This window comes from Pipistrellus kuhlii, unplaced genomic scaffold, assembly GCF_014108245.1.
Source record: "Pipistrellus kuhlii isolate mPipKuh1 unplaced genomic scaffold, mPipKuh1.p scaffold_m20_p_20, whole genome shotgun sequence".
NCBI classification, from domain to species: Eukaryota; Metazoa; Chordata; class Mammalia; order Chiroptera; family Vespertilionidae; genus Pipistrellus; species Pipistrellus kuhlii.
In genome coordinates this window covers 20,237,507-20,254,856 of record NW_023425516.1, presented here as the reverse complement: position 1 = coordinate 20,254,856, position 17,350 = coordinate 20,237,507, and the positions used below count along the sequence as shown (strand labels likewise).

Below are 17,350 nucleotides of genomic sequence, written 5' to 3'. Positions count from 1 at the left end.
TCGGACCGTTAGGCTGATGGAGAGACCGGTCTTCAACCTGTCTCGTTCTCTTGGAAAAAAGAAAGTGCTCTTTTTTCATCACTCATAACTATATTTAGGTGTCTGTTTTGTTTAACAACCCCCCACCCCCCTTAACCCCGAGTAGACTGCAGGGCACAGGGTGAGCCCACAAGAAAGGCAAGATTAAATGGATAATCCCCAGAGAACCGGTACTGAAAATTTGGAAACTATGTGAACGCCCATCAATGGCAAAACCGGTAAATAAATAACGGTCCGTCTATGCTGTGAAATACTATTTCAGTCATTAAAATGGACATTCGTGTGGTCTGACAATAGATGTCAGGCCATATTATATATATATATATATATATATATATATATATATATATATATATATATGTATACACACACACATATATATATGTATGTATATGTGTGTGTGTGTGGTTTTTAAAAGAACACCTATGTTTTAAAAAAAATAAACCTATGTTATGATCTCATTTATGTTTTTTTAATTAAATACTTATGTAGGAGTTCATGTAAGAAAGTGCGTTGTTCAAAGGCCTGAATAAAAGGATACACTCTCAACTTCTTCCACTGGGATGGGACGCGCGGGAAGGGAAAGCCTTTCGCTTGTTATTCCACACAGCATGTCGTTGGAATTGTTTGAAAGCTGACTTGTATCCATGTGATATTTGTGTAATATAATAAAATTAAAAATTTCACAACACTCCTCTTTCCCAAGTGTCTTGTGAAGAGGAAGCCAAGAACGTCCAGGAGCCGTGTGCTGGTTTTGAAATCTGCTTCCTGTGGGATCAATGAATTCTTGTTGATAGATTGATTGATCCACGGGGAGTGGCGGGCCAGGCTTAACCCACATGGCTGGCCTCCACTCCGCCCCGGGGAGGGAAGTTTATTTACTTAAATTTGTAAGTAAGAACATTTCCAACTTGCCGGAGACAGAAACGGAGGTTTTATGGGGCGTAAAGGAGGGAATAGAGAAAGGAAAGCTTTTGCACAAGGTTCCCCAAAAGGGTCCAGGAGATATGTTCTTTTCTTTAACCTCAGCCCTTTCATAAATAAATTAAGGGGTGATGAGGTAATTAGATCCCGCACCATCGGTAATGGAGGAGGGAAGAAGAGGAGAGGAAGTCCAGCTGGAACGGGATATGATCAAAGATCCCTCTTAAAAGACAGATAACATCAAATCAGCAGGCCTTCCCTAACGTGGAGTGCTTAAGGAATTAATTGGCTGACAAGATCGAGGGCATCACTGCTCGGTGAGTAGGTTCTCCTAGCAAATCTGTGGTAGGAGACCTGCAGCTGAGTTCACTACTTCATTGCTCAGAGACATCCCGGGACCCACCTTGGAAGCCCCAGCCGGCAAGAAGTTGCCCAAGAGTGATAATAGTCTCCGCCAGGGTCCTGGGTGGCCATCTTATTCCTCCAACCGATACTGAGCTCTGACTGCCGCCTGGCACTGTCCCAGGGCTGGGGACAGAGCAGAGAGTGAATCAGACCCTGTCCTTGAACTTAAGAAATGCCTGGCCATCAATTGATGTTTCATTCTTCCTTACTATCTCTCTAAAAATGACTTTTTAAAAAAAAAGAAGAAGAAAGGGTGGGGGGTGGGAGCTGCCAGGGAGAGGTCAATGGGGGGGGGGGGGGGAGACACAGAGACTCGTAATATTTTTAACAATAATATAAATTTTAAAAAAGAAGAAGGGAAATTCAGCCTTAATACTACCACCTATAAAATTGTGAACACTTGGGTTTAATATCCTCTGACCCATTATTTCTGCATATATACATGTACATATAGATATATTTTTTGTTACAATGATTAATAAATCATCTCTATCTTTGGAAAAAAGAAAAAAGAATTGTCTGGCCCTAACTGGTTTGGCTCAGTGGATAGAGCGTCGGTCTGCAGACTGAAAGGTCCCAAATTCGATTCCGGTACCTTGGTTTCGGGCACATTCTCAGTAGGGGGTGTGCAGGAGACAGCTGATCGATGTTTCTCTCCCATGGATGTTTCTGACTATCCCTCTCCCTTCCTCTCTGTAAAAAATCAATAAAATATATTTTTAAAAAAGAAAGAAGGTCTGGGTTAGGAGGCCAAGGCCAGACCTTCCAGCTTTAGGCTCCTAAGAGCCTTAGGTAGCCCAGGTCTGCTCCGTACCAACCACTGCAGAGGGCCTGCTCTGCATGATGGCTAACTCACCAATGCCTGGCACTGTGTTTCTAACAAACAAACAAACAAACAAACAAAGTAATTAAAAATAAAACGGAGGAAAGACAAAAGCTTCATGGGTTGCCAGGACACTCCAACCACTAGGAAGTAATTATACTTCTCCAGATGTGGGAGGGTTCTCTGGAACTTGTTTTTTCTGCCTGGCATACTATGGTCCCATCCTTTCTCTCCACCACTCATATCTAGCCTAAGTCTTCCTCATCTTCATAGTTTTCTTTTCCTTTTTTTTTTCTTTTAATATATTTTTATTGATTTCAGGGAAGAAGAAAGAGGGAGAGATAGAAACAACAATGATGACACAGAACCACTGATTGGCTGCCGCCTGCATGCCCCCTACTGGGGATCGAGCCTGCAACCTGGCATATGCCTTTGATCAGAATCCAACCCGGGACCCTTCAGTCCACAGGCTGGCGCTCTAACCACTGAGCACAACTGACCAGGGCTATCTTCATAGTTTTCTGATTGGTATAACCTGAGAAGCATTCCTTGGCTGAGGAGGGCCCGCCTCTGGCTTCCCCACTCACAGGTTCTCGGCCCAACCAGGGTGCAATCACTCTGCTTCTTGACTTGTCTGACTCACCATGAACTCCTGAGCCCACGAGGGAGGAGCAGGATGTATTTCCAGCAAAAGTGCAGCTACAGCAAACTCTTGAAACATATTTCTAAACAAATGGAAATAAAAAGAAGGCAGAAAAAAAATTTATAGAAGCAGAAGAGGCTTTAGTATTTTTTCCCCTCTAAATGAGCATTTATACCTTGTTTCAGACACTATATATATATCATTATACTTCTCATATATATATATATATATATATATATATATATGAGAAGTATAATGATACATGAAAAAAAAAATCCATGTTCTCATTTTTTTCAAGTTTAGCTTCCAAACAGGTCAAAATTCCCCAGATACTGCAGCGGTAAAGACTGGGAAGCCCTAGATGAAGGGAAGTTATTAATATCATCCGTGAGCGGTAAATGCTTTGCTTTTAGAAAGGAAATTCTCAAGAATGTGCAGATGGGGCATCATGAAGGCAGTTCTCTATAAAAACCTTAGCTCATAGATGCAAAAAATGAAAGTGCACAAAAGCCTTCACTAAGTTAAAGTCTGATTTTTTAAATTTATTTTTCATTCATGTAGGTAATTCCTTGACCCATATAGTAAGTACTTCTGATCCTTTCATCTCGGTATGCATTGTGTGTCAGGGGCTGTGCTAGGCATTGGGAATACAAAGCCAAGATACCTGCCCGCTCCCCAAGAAAAGAGGAGAGGGGTAAAGATATGTAAATACCCAAACTTGTCATACAAAGCCGATGAGGTGTCAGGAGAGAGATAAACGAGGTAGGGTTCAAAGGAAGGCGCTCTTACATCTGTTTTGGGAAGAGATGGGCCTGGGAAGACTGAGATGGAGAGAGAACCAGATCAGGCAGGTAAGCAGAGGCAGAGCAGAGGGAAGCCCAGCACACACCTGTGGCTCCACAAGTGATGGTGAGATGGAGTGAGAGTGTACCTTTAAGAACCTCCCAAAACAGAACATTGTTCGTGATTATCACCACACCTCCTGCTCGCTGAGATTGTGAGTATGGTCCACATGGCCAGTCATTTTTTTTTGGATAAAAACCAATATATTATAGTACCGTACTTTACTAAAAGTTAATTCCCTTCCCTTCATTAGCCTTCTTCTGAAAAAGAGTTGTAAAAATGTCCAAGAACGCCGGGACCAGTTTGGCTCAGTGGATAGAGCATCGGCCTGCGGACTGAAAGGTCCCGGGTTCGATTTCGGTCAAGGGCATGTACCTTGGTTGCAGGCGCATCCCCAGTAGGGGGTGGTGCAAGAGGCAGCTGATCGATGATTCTCTCTCATCGATGTTTCTAACTCTCTATCCCTCTCTCTTCCTCTCTGTGAAAAATCAATAAAATATATATATTTTTTTAAATGTCCAAGAACTTGTATTGTTTGCCCTAAGTATGCTCAAAACAGAAGAAATAAGCCAAAAAGAAGTCTGAATGAAAACCCTGGTCTAGAAATGTCAGTTCAGGCCAGTAAAAGGGAGGCATTGAGAGCTGGAGAGACTAGAGAAATAAATGTGCTCTAAAGGCTTAATCATGATTTTGCCCTGGTTGATTTGGCTCAGTGGATAGAGCATCAGCCTGCGGACTGAAGGGTTCCGGGTTCAGTTCTGGTCAAGGGCACATGCCCAGGCTGCGGGCTCAGTATCCAGTGGGGGGCATGCAGGAGGCTGCCAATCGATGATTCTCTCTCATCATTGATGTTTTTCTCTCTCTCTCACTCTCCCTCTCCCTTCCTCTCTGGAATCAATAAAAAAAATTTTTTTAATAAAAGCTTAGACATAATTTAATTGTGTTATGCTAATAAAAAAATATACCTTTGGTTATCATGTTAGCAAGGGGAAGGGAGGTAACCATGGTAGCATTGAAAAGCACAGTCAAGGTTCTGAAATAACAGGAGAATAAGGAAATGTGATTAAAGCAGCAAAAGTAGGGAAAAGGAGAAAGAGAAAATAATTAAGAAAAACAGGATGAAAGGAATAATATCCAATATATCTGTTATTATACAATAAATGCTAAATTCCACTCTAAGAAACAGAGATTGTCAAATTGGGTATTTTTAAAAATCTAGCTGGATCTTAAATATGAAAAAAACAACAAAAAAAAACTGGTTTGACTCAGTGGATAGAGGGTTGGCCTGCAAACTGAAAGGTCCCAGGTTCGATTCTGGTAAAGGGCATATACATTGGTTGCGGGCACATCCCTGGTAGGGGGTGTGCAGGAGGTAGCTGGTCAATGTTTCTCTCTCATTGATGGTTCTGGCTCTCTATCCATTTCCCTTCCTCTCTGAAAAAAAATCAATAAAATATTTTTTTAAATAAAAAATTAAGTTTAAAAAAAAACAAAAAACGGAAAATCAGAAGCCATTGTTCTCAGGCATTGGAAAAATAGGCAGCAGAGGCTCTGATCCTCGAGAAAAGGGAAACAGACAAGATGAACCCCGTGTTTGTCCTGGCCTTCTGCCTGCGTGCAACCGCCCAGCTGCTACAGAGAGAGGTGGGTCCCAAGCAAAAGAGCAGCCTTCCTGCGCTGAGGAGGCAGAACTGCGCGCTGGAGGCTGCTGAAGCGGCAGGAATTTGCAGGTCAGGGTTCAGAGGAGGGGGGAGCAGCTCAATGGGAGATGGAAGGAGGCAGAAGTCCCTGCAGAGGCGTTTCTCTGAGTCTTTGGTCAGAGAAGGCCGGGCTGTGGGCTGTGTGTGTCCAGAGTGAGACTGTGAGGCTTAGCACAGAGCAAGGGACAGAAGTAGCAGAGTGTGCTCAGGGCTGGAGCATGCTGGAGCTCAAGCCCAGCCATGGTGGACACGCGAGACACATTCTGGGCATTCGGTGGAGACTCCCAAAGGATGAAGGACTAAGTCCTCGCACACAGGCCATCCCTAGGACTAAAGGACGAAACCAAAAGAGATTCTCCCAAACAAAACCTAAAACCAAACCTGATAGGAACAGGCACTACTAATAATTTAACTACCTTCCAGGAAGAAAATCACACCAAAAAAACACACAAAAAAACAACCACACCCTAACTGGTTTGGCTCAGTGGATAGAGCGTCGGCCTGCAGACTGAAAGGTCCCAGCTTCGATTCCAGTCAAGGGCATGTACTTTGGTTGTGGGCACATCACCAGTAGGAGAGTGTGCAGGGGGCAGCTGATCGTTGTTTCTCTCTCATCGATGTTTCTAGCTCTCTATCCCTCTCCCTTCTGCCCTGTAAAAAAAAAAATCAATAAAAATAAATAAATAAATAAACAAAAAATAAACATGTGAAAAACTGCTTCCCAAGTCCACTGACCAGGGAAATGACACAGAGAGACACAATGAGGTAGCATTTGTCCCTGTCACACTGATTAAAATAGAGAAGTGACATCAAGTGCTAATAAGGATGTGGAAAAAGAGGCACTCTCGTTCCTTGCTCCCGAGGAGGGGGATTGTGGCATTCCTTTTTGGGGAATAGGGTGGTAATCTTTACTAAAATTGAAGACATACATGCCCTTTGACCCCGTATTCCCACTTTGGGGAATCCATGCCATAATCGCTATGTAAGTACAAGAATGTTTATGGCAATATTGTCTATAGATTAAAAAAATGAAGCCTCGAAACAACCCAATGTTTATCCGTAGGGGAACAGTAGAAGTCATCATGTACATGAAATAATATTAATGAAACAATATGAAACATTGCATAGCTACTAAAAAAACTATGCGTAGCGTTAGCTGGTTTGGCTCAGTAGATAAGAGCGTCGGCCTGTCGATTGAAGGGTCCCAGGCTCGATTCCAGTCAAGGGCACATGCCCGGGGTGTGGGCTCCATCCCTAGTAGGGGGCATGGAGGAGGCAGCCAATGAATGATTCTCTGTCATCATCAATGTTTCTCTCTCTCCCTTCCTCTCTGAAATCAATAAAAATATTTTTTAAATAAATAAATAAAAGGGCCTAGCTTTTTCTTCAGAAAAACAAAACAAATAAACAAAACAAAAAAAACAACAATACAGCTGAAACTGGTTTGGCTCAGTGGATAGAGTGTTGGCCTGTGGACTGAAGGGTCCCAGGTTCAATTCTGGTCAAGGGTACATCCCCAGTGAGGGGTGTGCAGGAGGCAGCTGATTGATGTTTCTCTCTCACCTATGTTTCTAGCTCTCTATCCCTCTCCCTTCCTCTATGTAAAAAATCAATAAAATATATATTTTTTAAAAATACATAAGATTTTTTTTCTAGGAAGGATAAATGTAATACTTTATTTTTAGGTGAAAATGATTAATGGAATAATATGTACCCATTTACCTAATTTTTGTAAAAATACAAAAAAAAACAAAAAAAAAAACCTCAAATAAAATCCTAGATACAAGCTGTCATTAGCCAAAGATGAAACGATTTGAGCAACAAGATTGAGTAGAGAAGTATTAAATGCCCTAACTGGTTTGGCTCAGTGAATAGACTGTCAGCCTGGGGACTGAAAGGTCCCAGGTTCGATTCCGGTCAAGGGCATGTACCTTGGTTGCGGGCCCATCCCCAGTAGGGGGTGTGCAAGAGGCAGCTGATCAGTGTTTCTCATCAATGTTTCTAACTCTCTATCTCTCTCTCTCTTCCTCTCTGTAAGAAATCAATAAAATATATTTTTTAAAAATCTTGACTACAAACCTAGATTTAAAAAAACACACCATGACAACTCGATAGGAAGAGACCACGGGACAAAGTCAACATGTCACTGCTTTCAACAGCATCCCCCCTGCTTTTTTGCACAGGGGCCCCACATACTCATTTTGCATGGGACCCCACAAATTGTACCCCTGGCCCCGGGGGCAGCCAACAGACAAATGCCAGGATCTCTACTTTGGAATGAGGGGCTCGAGGCTAAAGAAGAGGAAGAAAGCCCAGGCGAGGCAGCAGCACTTTTTATTTAGCTTTGGTACAAGTGACATTAGCAGCAGCACACGCCTGGACATGCCAAAGGCTGCTACCCACCGTTTTTCTTCATTTGCCTTTGTCTGTTCTACTCTGCATCTTTTATTGACTTTAGAGAGGGAGAGGAGAGGGGGAGGGAGAGAGACAGAAACATGGATTTGTTGCTCCACTTTCATGCATTCATTGGTTGATTCTTGGGAGAGAGAGAGAGAGAGAGAGAGAGAGAGAGAGAGAGAGAGAGAGAGAGAGAGAGACACATAGACTTGTTGCTCCAGTTACTCATGCATTCATTGGCTGACTCTTGTATGTGCCCTGACCGGAGATCAAACCCAAAAACTTGCCCCTTGGCCTGTGGGGAAAACGATCCAACCAACTGAGCTACCAGCTTAGGGCTGCTCTAAGTTTTTCCAACATGGTTTAAAAATCCAGAGAAACACAAGCTCTTATATATAGTTCATTCTCTAACGAATTCATAGAATGATATCTATTCTCTGATGAAAGAAAGCGTGAAAGCTTTTCCTTTGCTGCTCCCTGAAGCCCCTCTCTCCCACAAGTAAGAGCAGTTATGGGCGGGTCTGTACCCATCCCGTAAGGACAGGCCTCGGAAAGGGCTTGGGAAATCCTAACCAGGTACCAACGTCACCACTGCCCATGGCCTTCCATAGTATTTGTGTCTTTAAATAAAAAAAAAGAGGGCTAGAACCAGTCTGGCTCAGTGGATAGAGCATTGGCCTGCGGACTGAAAGGTCCCGGGTTCGATTCCGGTCAAGGGCATGTACCTTGGATGCAGGCACATCCCCGTGGGGGCTGTGCAGGAGGCTCGATGTTTCTAGCTCTCTATCCCTCTCCCTTCCTCGCTATAAAAAAATCAATAAAATATATATTTAAAAAAATTTTTTTAAAAAAAAAGGATGACTCGGAGTAAGGAGCTCAAGCACACCCTGAGTTTCCGTGATCTCAACATGCAGATGCATTCCTGCGATGTAGTGCCTCCTGACGCAGTCAGCTGGGCATTCCCAGGCAAGCTGTGTTGGAAATGACAGATTTCTAAATGAACCTGACAGACAGAAATACAATATCGGGGGCAGGGGTGGCCGGGAATCTACTGAGCAGCGATGATATCTGATCATCTCCGGACGGTCAGGCCTGGCACAGCTCAAGGTAATTGCTCAATAGGCCGGCCAAATTGAATTAGTCTGTGCGCACCAAGGTTTGTACATCCTGATGTCCTTGCAAGAGAAAAACGACACCCCAGTTTTTCTGGGGCTTCAGTGGGAGAGAGGAAAGCTAGTCCCTTTGTTTATAAGCTGGGCAGTCGTGGCATGGAGCTGCCTCAGGAAGAGCCCTCATCGTGTGCGTAACAATCCATTTTCTGAGAACTGCTTGCTCCCCACATGTGGTAAGACAGAGGGTGAACTCTCTCCCTTTGCTCCAGACACGGGGGATGATACCAGGGTTTATAAGGGACCTGAGTTGAGCTCGGCCTGTGTTGCTCAGTGGTTGAGCATCCACCTATGAACCAGAAGGTCACGGTTCAATTCCCAGTCAGGGCCCATGCCAGGTTTCGGGCTCAATTCCATGGGAGGAAGGGCAGAGAGGCCTAAAAGAGGCAGCTGATCGATAATTCTCTCTCATCATTTTTAAAAATATATTTTATTAATTTTTTTACAGAGAGGAAGGGAGAGAGATAGAGAGTTAGAAACATCAATGAGAGAGAAACATCTATCAGCTGCCTCCTGTACACCTCCCACTGGGGATGTGCCCACAACCAAGGTACATGCCCTTGACTGGAATCGAACCCGGGACCCTTTGGTGGGCAGGCCGACACTCTCCATCCGTTGAGCCAAACCTACTAGGGTTCAAATAAATTTCCTGTATTTACAGAGCTTGAGTTGACTCTGTTATTTCCAACCGATTTTCAGGATTCTCCCCCCGGCCTCCGGAGGCCCCATTGCTTTTGGGTTCAGTGCGATGGGACAGCGCCCTTCCGGTAAATTCCTGTTCTCTTCACGTAAGCTGGTTTGAATAGATCTTTGCAAAGAGCTTTGACTAAGACAACACACGCTTGTATGCATGTGGCATTGACATTGGACGCAGCTCCCCCGGCCCCATTCAAGATGACCCTCCTGTCTGTTGTCACTGGCTCCTCTGCGCCTCGCCCCATCTTCAGATGCCACATGTGCCCGGCCAGGAGGATGCAGGAAGTGACGGGGAGTTTCCCCCCAGGAGGCAAAGAACAAGCCTTGGGAGGACCTGCGTTTCAGGCTTGGCTCCATGCGTTAGCTCCAGGCTTTGGGGAGAGACCTAAACCAGTGGTCAGCAAACTGCAGCTCTTTGGCCCCTTGAGTTTTTAGCAAAGGCCAGCTTAGTGTACCCTAATTAAGTTAATAACATCGTTCCTACCTATATAGTTTAAGTGTTAAAAAAAAATTGGCTCTCAAAAGAAATGTCAGTCATTGTCCTGTTGATATTTGGCTCTGTGGACTAATGAGTTTGCCCACCGCTGTCCCAAACCCTCCTCGAACCTCAGTCTGCGCATCTCTAAAATGGGGGGAATAGCCCTCACTTTTCTGACCACCCAGACCTGTGGGGTGGTCCAAGAGAATAAGAAGTCCCACAGCGCAAAAAACTTACTTGATAATGACTACAAAGGGAACAGACGGCTACGGAGAAAATCAGGAAAATGAAGAATAACGCAAAAAAGAGAAGCAGGAAAAAAAAATTCACGTAAAAATTACTAATGCCGCTGGTAAGATTTTACTAGAATTCCTCAAATATTTTTTCTATGTGTACTTTCCTTTTTCCTGATAAAATTGGGATCCTACTGTTTTGTACGGAGTAGGATCTCTACTCTTTGAACTCAACAATTTTGTGAATATTCTTCAAAATTATTCCACATCATTTTAAATGGCTGCATAGTGTTTCATCCCAAACATGAATTATTTTTATTTACTGATGAGAGGTCGGGGAGGAAGAGAGAGAGAAGCATCATTGGTTGATTCTTGTATGTGCCCTGATCAGGGATCAAACCCCCAACATTGGCGTATGGGGATGATCCTCCCGGCCAGGGCCCAGAAATGAATCTTACAACCATTCCCCATTCATTTCAAGACCCCGTGCTGGACACTGTGTCAGGTTAATGGAGGGAGAGGTCAAAGATACGGGGGTAAAGACCAGCTAAAGAGCAAGAAAGACTTCACTTAAACTTTGAATGTGTTTGTGACTATATTAACCTATTCAAATGATTAGAGGGACGGAAGTCTTCCGAGGAGCTGAAATCTGAGCTGGCTATTGAAAATGAGCAGGATGTTTTTTCAGAAGAGAAAAATGCAGGGAGAGGGGAATTCCTAACGAAGGAAGTGAAGCAAAGGTACAGAGGCACGAACCACAGTGGATTATGGGACAGATTTCTTTACCCAGAAAAGAGGCTAGCCTCAGGAGCTGGCAAGTGGGCAGGCAGGATTTGAACCCAGGCCTGCCCGGTTCCTCAGTGCTCACTAGTAACCACTGCCCCTTTAGCAGGGATCGGGGTTCCCCTGGATTTGGGGCAGATTGCTTCCAGTCTGGGTCTGTGAAATGAAGGCATTGAATTAGCTGATACCCAAAGCTCGGACAAAGACCCTGATTTTCGGGGTGTTTATTTTTAAATATCTTTAAGAATTTTTTTTCTGCTGAAACTGGTGTGGCTCAGTGGATAGAGCGTCGACTTGCAGACTGAAAGGTCCCAGGTTCGATTCTGGTCAAGGGCATGTGCCTTGGTTGCGGGCAGGTCCCCAGTGAGGGGTGTGCAGGAGGCGGCTGATCGATGATTCTCTCTCATTGATGTTTCTAACTCTCTATCCAATTCTCTATCCCTCTGTCTTCCTCTCTGTAAAAAAAATCAATAAAAAAATATATTTTTTTAAAGAATTCTTTTTCTATTAAGGATGTTGACTTTCACTGTCAAAGGTGGCCACTTTTTTTTTGTGTGTGTGTGTGTGTGTGTGTGTGTGTGTATGTGGTTGGCCATTTGCCTTTTGTGTGTGTGTGTGTGTGTGTGTGTGTGTGTATGACAGAAAGAGAGAGAGAGAGAGGGAGAGAGAGAGGTGATTTATCATCTGCCATGTTTCCTGCCCCCATGCCACCAGTGGGACCTTCACTCTCCTTCAGTTAACGGGGAACAAAAAAAAGAACACCCTCACCGACTGGCAGGTAGAAAATATAAAACCATCGCCTATGAGGATTTTTTTTCTTTTTTGTTGCTGATTAACTGAGAGAGCTGAGGTCCTGCTGGTGACAGAGAAGCAGGAAGCGTGGCCCGTGATAAAGCGCGGCCCACAGTGGCCCTACCGGCTCTGGGAGACCGCAGCCCCGGCCACAGCGATAACCGGGCCGGGGCTGGGGGACAAGCCTGGGCCTCCGGAGCAGGCCGACGGCGTGCACCGTGCACCGTCTGCCCTGCCACAAAGGAAGCGAGATTTCAGGGAACAAAGGAGGCTCTGAGGTCGGTGGACAGAGCCTGGCGGTTGGGGTCGGGGAGGACTGGGCCTCCACCCTCCACGGTGCAGGCGTGGATGACCCCCCTACCTTCCCAGGGACCTGACCTGTAAAAAGGGGGCGATGATCCTACCTCTCAGGAAGGTTGTGGGGGGGACACACGACACTAAATAAGCCCGTGGCACAGCTCGCCCAGAGCTCCGCTGTCAGCAAGGGGCAGAGCTGGGCCCCGAACGCGTGTCTGGCTCCAAAGCCTCGGCTGTGCCTCCGCAGGAGGAGCCAGCACTGCTGAGCGAGTGATCTTGTCACTCCTGCGGTTAGGAAGCCAAACGCAGCCTGGCACTGAGGAGGGTCAGGAGCAAGCCTGGTAGAGGCAAGTGGGGTGTTGGTTGTTGTCTGGCAGAAATGAGGGGGCCCCTCTCCCATGCTTCCCTCCATCACCACCTCCAGCTGGGGCCCTGGCTCCTGGCCAATCACTGGCCGGAGCCTGGCAGCCTGGGTCTGTGGGAAGGCCGGGAGCAGGCCGCCATCCAGGTGCCACTCTGCCTTTCCTCAGGCCGCCATCCAGGTGCCACTCGGCTTGGGGCCGCGCCTTTCCTCTCCCAGCCTGGCGATGCCGCGGTTTCCTCGCCTGTAAAATGAGGACCCCTGCCCTCGACCGGTTGGGCTCGGTGGATAGAGCGTCGGCCTGCGGACTGAAGGGTCCTGGGTTCAATTCCGGTCAAGGGCATGTGCCTTGGTTGCAGGCACGTCTCCAGCAGGGAGTGTGCAAGAGGCAGCTGATCGATGATTCTCTCTCATCGATGTTTCTAACTCTCTATCCCTCTGTCTTCCTCTCTATAAAAAAATCAATAAAATATATATATTAAAAAAAAAAAACTATTGCCTAGTATGTGCTCAATAAATATAGATCTAGCGACTGAGTAACCAGCTCCTCTTAGCCTGGGAGGAGATAAGGATGCTCTCAGTTCCTTGTCCAGCTGGTGCACTGCCAAAACGGAGGTGCGTGGTTTCCATGACAACAGAAGAGGGCCAGCCAGGCCGGCAGCAGGAGACAGACACAGGGGTTGTGAGCTCTGCATCTTTTCAAGGTGCAGCCCGGAAACTGAGAACATTGTAGCGGGCTTTCCCACAGACGTTGAGGGGGGAAAGGAACTTCATAAATACGGTTAACTCAGCTGATCGCTGGTCAGGTTGGTCAAACAACGCGGGCAGGTGGTTGGATCTCTGATGGAGGGTCAAAGGCTCTTAGTGGACGGAAAGCCAGAAACTCAGGAAAGCTTGGTTCTAGTCTGGACCCTGCTGTGTGACCTTAGACAAGGTACTTAATCCCTCTGGGCCCCAGCACGTTCATTCATAAAATGGGAGGTTTAACAAGCTCTAAAACTACTTGCAAAAACACCTGTGTGGTAGGAACGTGCAATGGTTGCAGCTGCTGTTTTCAACAGTTTGAGGACTTCTCAAAAAGTTAAACCTGCCCTAACTGGTTTGGCTCAGTGGATAAGAGCGTTGGCCTTCAGACTCAAGGGTCCCGGGTTCAATTCCGGTCAAGGGCATGCACCTTGGTTGCGTGCACATCCCCGGTGGGGGGGTGTGCAGAAGGCAGCTGATCGATGTTTCTCTCTCATTGATGTTTCTAACTCTCTGTCCCTCTCCCTTCTTCTCTGTAAAAAAAAAAAGCAATAAAATGTATTTTTTTTAAAAATAAGTTAAACCTAGTATTGTCATACAACTCAGCAATTCCTCTTGCAGGTATATACCCAAGAGAATTGAAAACAGATACATAAACAAATACTTGTACTCGAATATTGATAGCAGCACTATTCACAACAGCCTACAGCCTACAGGCCATGAATGGATGAATAAAGAGAAGGTGGTGCCCACACAATGGAATTCAGCCAAAGAAAGAAATGAAGTACTGATACTTCAAACTATGGGAAGTAAAAGAAGCCAGACTCAAAAGTCCAAATATTGCTGAAACCGGTTTGGCTCAGTGGATAGAGCGTCGGCCTATGGACCGGGGCGTCCTGGGTTCGATTCCGGTCAAGGGCATGTACCTTGGTTGCGGGTACATCCCCAGTGAGGGGTGTGCAGGAGGCAGATGATGGATGTTTCTCTCTCATTGATGTTTCTAGCTCTCTTACCCCTCTCTCTTCCTCTCTGTAAAAAAATCAATAAAATATATTTATTAAAAAAGTTCCAATATGGTATGATTCCATTTATATTAAATATCTAGAGTAAGGTGACCAGATGCCCTGATTTTTAACAATTTGTCCTGCGTCCTGCGGCGTTTTAAAAAAGACCAAAAGATTTAAAAGAATCTTTTAAAAAATCTGGACTTTTTAAAAACGCTGTGGAACAAATTGTTAAAAATCGGGACGTCTGGTCATATTAATCTGAAGCAGATAAACCTTTAGAGACAGAATGCAGACTGCTGGTTGCCAGGGGCTGGAGGGGGGACTGTGGGGTGCGGCAATTTTCGTTGGAGTTAACGCAGTGGTCGGCAAACTCATCCGTCCACAGAGCCAAATATCAACAGGACAACAATGGAAATTTCTTTTGAGAGCCAAATTTTTTAAACTTAAACTACATAGGTAGGTACATTGTTATTCACTTAATTAGGGTACGTGGCATTTTGTGGAAGAGCCACACTCAAGGGGCCAAAGAGCCGCATGTGGCTCGTGAGCTGCCGTTTGCCAACCACTAACAAAAATGTTTGGAACTTGATAGAGGTCGTGTTTGCACCTATTGTGAATGTAATATGTGCTACTGGATTACACCTTAAAATGGTTACATTTCGTGTGAATATCACTTCAGTGTCCTTTAAGAATGTCTGGAAGCCTGAAGTTACAGAATGGAGTTCTGGGAGCCTAAGAGATGGGCAGGACTGAAGGTGGGGTCATGGAGGAAGGTGAGAGGTCACTGCAGTCCTCCTGTGCAGGCATGCTGCCAAGGTGACATGCAGCGGGAATACGAGGTGCAGAGCGGGAGATGGGTTTGCCTCTGGCTGTACCGTCTTCAGATTCCCTCAGCCTCAGGCCTCCCTTCTGCAAAATGGGCTGATGCATCGCCCTCTCCTTCAGAGCAACGGGCACCTATCGTCTTAGGGTGGACCCTCTGAGATGAAGCCTGTCACAGCCCCTTTTTTTCCAGGGATTGAGCCTGCAACCTGGGCATGCGCCCTGACCAGGAAGGAACCAACCCACTGGGCCACACTGGCCAGGGCCCGCACCCTTTTCCAAGCCCAGCAGACGAGAGCCGGTTCTTCCTTTCCGGAGGAGCCAAGCCAGTAAGTGGGTTCAGAAGCCACTGGTGAGGCAGGGGCATACTCAGGTTAACCGGTTGGATTACTGTCTGGCCTTGGGCAGGTCACCCATTTCCGTGGGTAGAATGGACATGGCTGTGTCCACCTCGGAGGGAAGATGTGTGTTCAGCAAAAGGCCCTCAATAATTCAATCCCTTTCATCTCTCTCTGTGGCTGCTCCCTGCAGCACTCTGGAACACACACACACACACACACACACACACACACACACGAAAAACTGCGGTTCCAGAACCCACCCAAGAGGCTCTGAGCTCTGGCTCAGGGAGGTTAAGGCAGTAGCCTGAGGCGACACAGCAGGTTGTGACTCAGAACAAACACAAATAGCCTGGCTCCCGGTCCAGGAATTTTCCTTAAGTTTCTAAGCTTCATTTTTCTCTCTCTCCAACAGGCTTTTAGCACCCACTACGTCCGGGGAAGGGCAGAGGTGTGCAAGGAGAGGCATCCAGCCCAGAATTGGGTGCCGCGCAAAGACCCTCGGATCCTGCCTTCCCGAGACAGGTGCTGCCATCGCCGGCGTACACATGGGGGGGGGGGGGGCAAACTGTTTAACTCAGAGGCTCAGAGAGGCCCTCTGGCCGGAGCCAGACCACAGTAACCCGGAGGCGGGGTTCTCGAACTCGGATCCTCCCTCGGCGGCACGCGCGGAAGCCCCCGAGGCGCGCGTGGCCCGGCGCGGAGCGGGCAGGCGGCGGCGGCGGCGGCGGGAATCCCGAGTGGAGCTGGGAGCCGGGCCCGATCATTTGCACGCGGATCCCCAGAATGCCCCCCTCCCATCCCCTCCCCCGCCCCCTCCTCCGCGGCTCCTAATGGAAGCGCTCGGTTTGGAGTTGGGAACCGTGGAAAGTTTGGAACCCACACTCGCTCCTTCTTTGCGATTGTGGGAACTTCCCGCCCGCACACGCGGCGCCTGCAGCTCGGAGCCCCGAGCCCCGGTGCCCAGCGGCGGCAGCCAGTCCTCAGGGTCCCGCCCGCACGCGGCATCCTCCGGGGCGGAGCGGGGACAAAGCGCCCAGGCCTGCCCGCGGGGCCTGTGGCCCGAGCGCTCCGGGGCCGCCGGGGATGCTGCGGCCTCAGCGGGCCGGAGGGCGCTCCCCAGACCCCCCGGCACCCTCACTTCTCCAGGGCCCAGTGCTGGGGTGCGCGCGGACCCCTGCCCCTGCCCATCGCCCGCGCGCCTGTGCGGCCGCCTCCCTGAGCTGCTGCCTGTCCCTCCCCGGGCACAGGGCTCGGCGCGGGGGCTGGGGGGAGAGCCGGGACGATGGCCTCTCCTCCCCAGCTCCCGGACGCTCAGCCCCCTCGGATCTGTGGGTGCGCGGGGTGCAGGGGCAGCTCCGGAGGTTCGGCCTGTCCCCCAGCCAGGACCCCGGGCTCTCTGGGGCTGGGAGCGGGAAGGCGACTTCTGGGTTTTCCGCGCATCAAAGGTGGGCTCTGAGCGGCGGCCGAAGCCCGTTCTCCTTACGGGTGCACACCGAAAGCTGGGACCGGGGGGCCCAGATCTGCACCCCTCGGTCCCCCTTCCCCCACCGGCCCGCACACACAGCCACTTTTCGGCGGGGAGGGAGGGACGGAGGGAGGGGCAGTGGGACCTGGTTTGCTGGCTCGGCGCTTCGTTTGCATTGGTCCGGGGGGGCCGAGGCTGCAGCCCCTGGCCCCGCGGGTGGGGTGGGGAGGCGGGGGCCGTACGGGGGCTCAGCTGCGCCAGCATTGGCGGAGCTGGAGAATGGGGAGGGGGGGCAGGAAGCGGGGGGAGCGGCGGCGGGGGGGGGGTGTATAAATAGGGAAGGGGGGACGTGCATCCTCGCTCGGTGAGGGGGGGGGCGCTCGGCACA

The 17,350-nt window shown here is 48.1% G+C and overlaps 1 long non-coding RNA gene across 1 annotated transcript; it reads right to left on the bottom strand.

The window, feature by feature from the left end:
• Positions 1-475: 475 nt before the first annotated feature.
• On the bottom strand, positions 476-1,620 carry LOC123652821. The gene is made up of 2 exons (XR_006742320.1): positions 1,367-1,620; positions 476-807 (listed from the first exon to the last, which is right to left on the bottom strand). It is a non-coding gene; the product is annotated as an uncharacterized LOC123652821 (long non-coding RNA).
• Between the last annotated feature and the right edge of the window lie 15,730 nt (positions 1,621-17,350).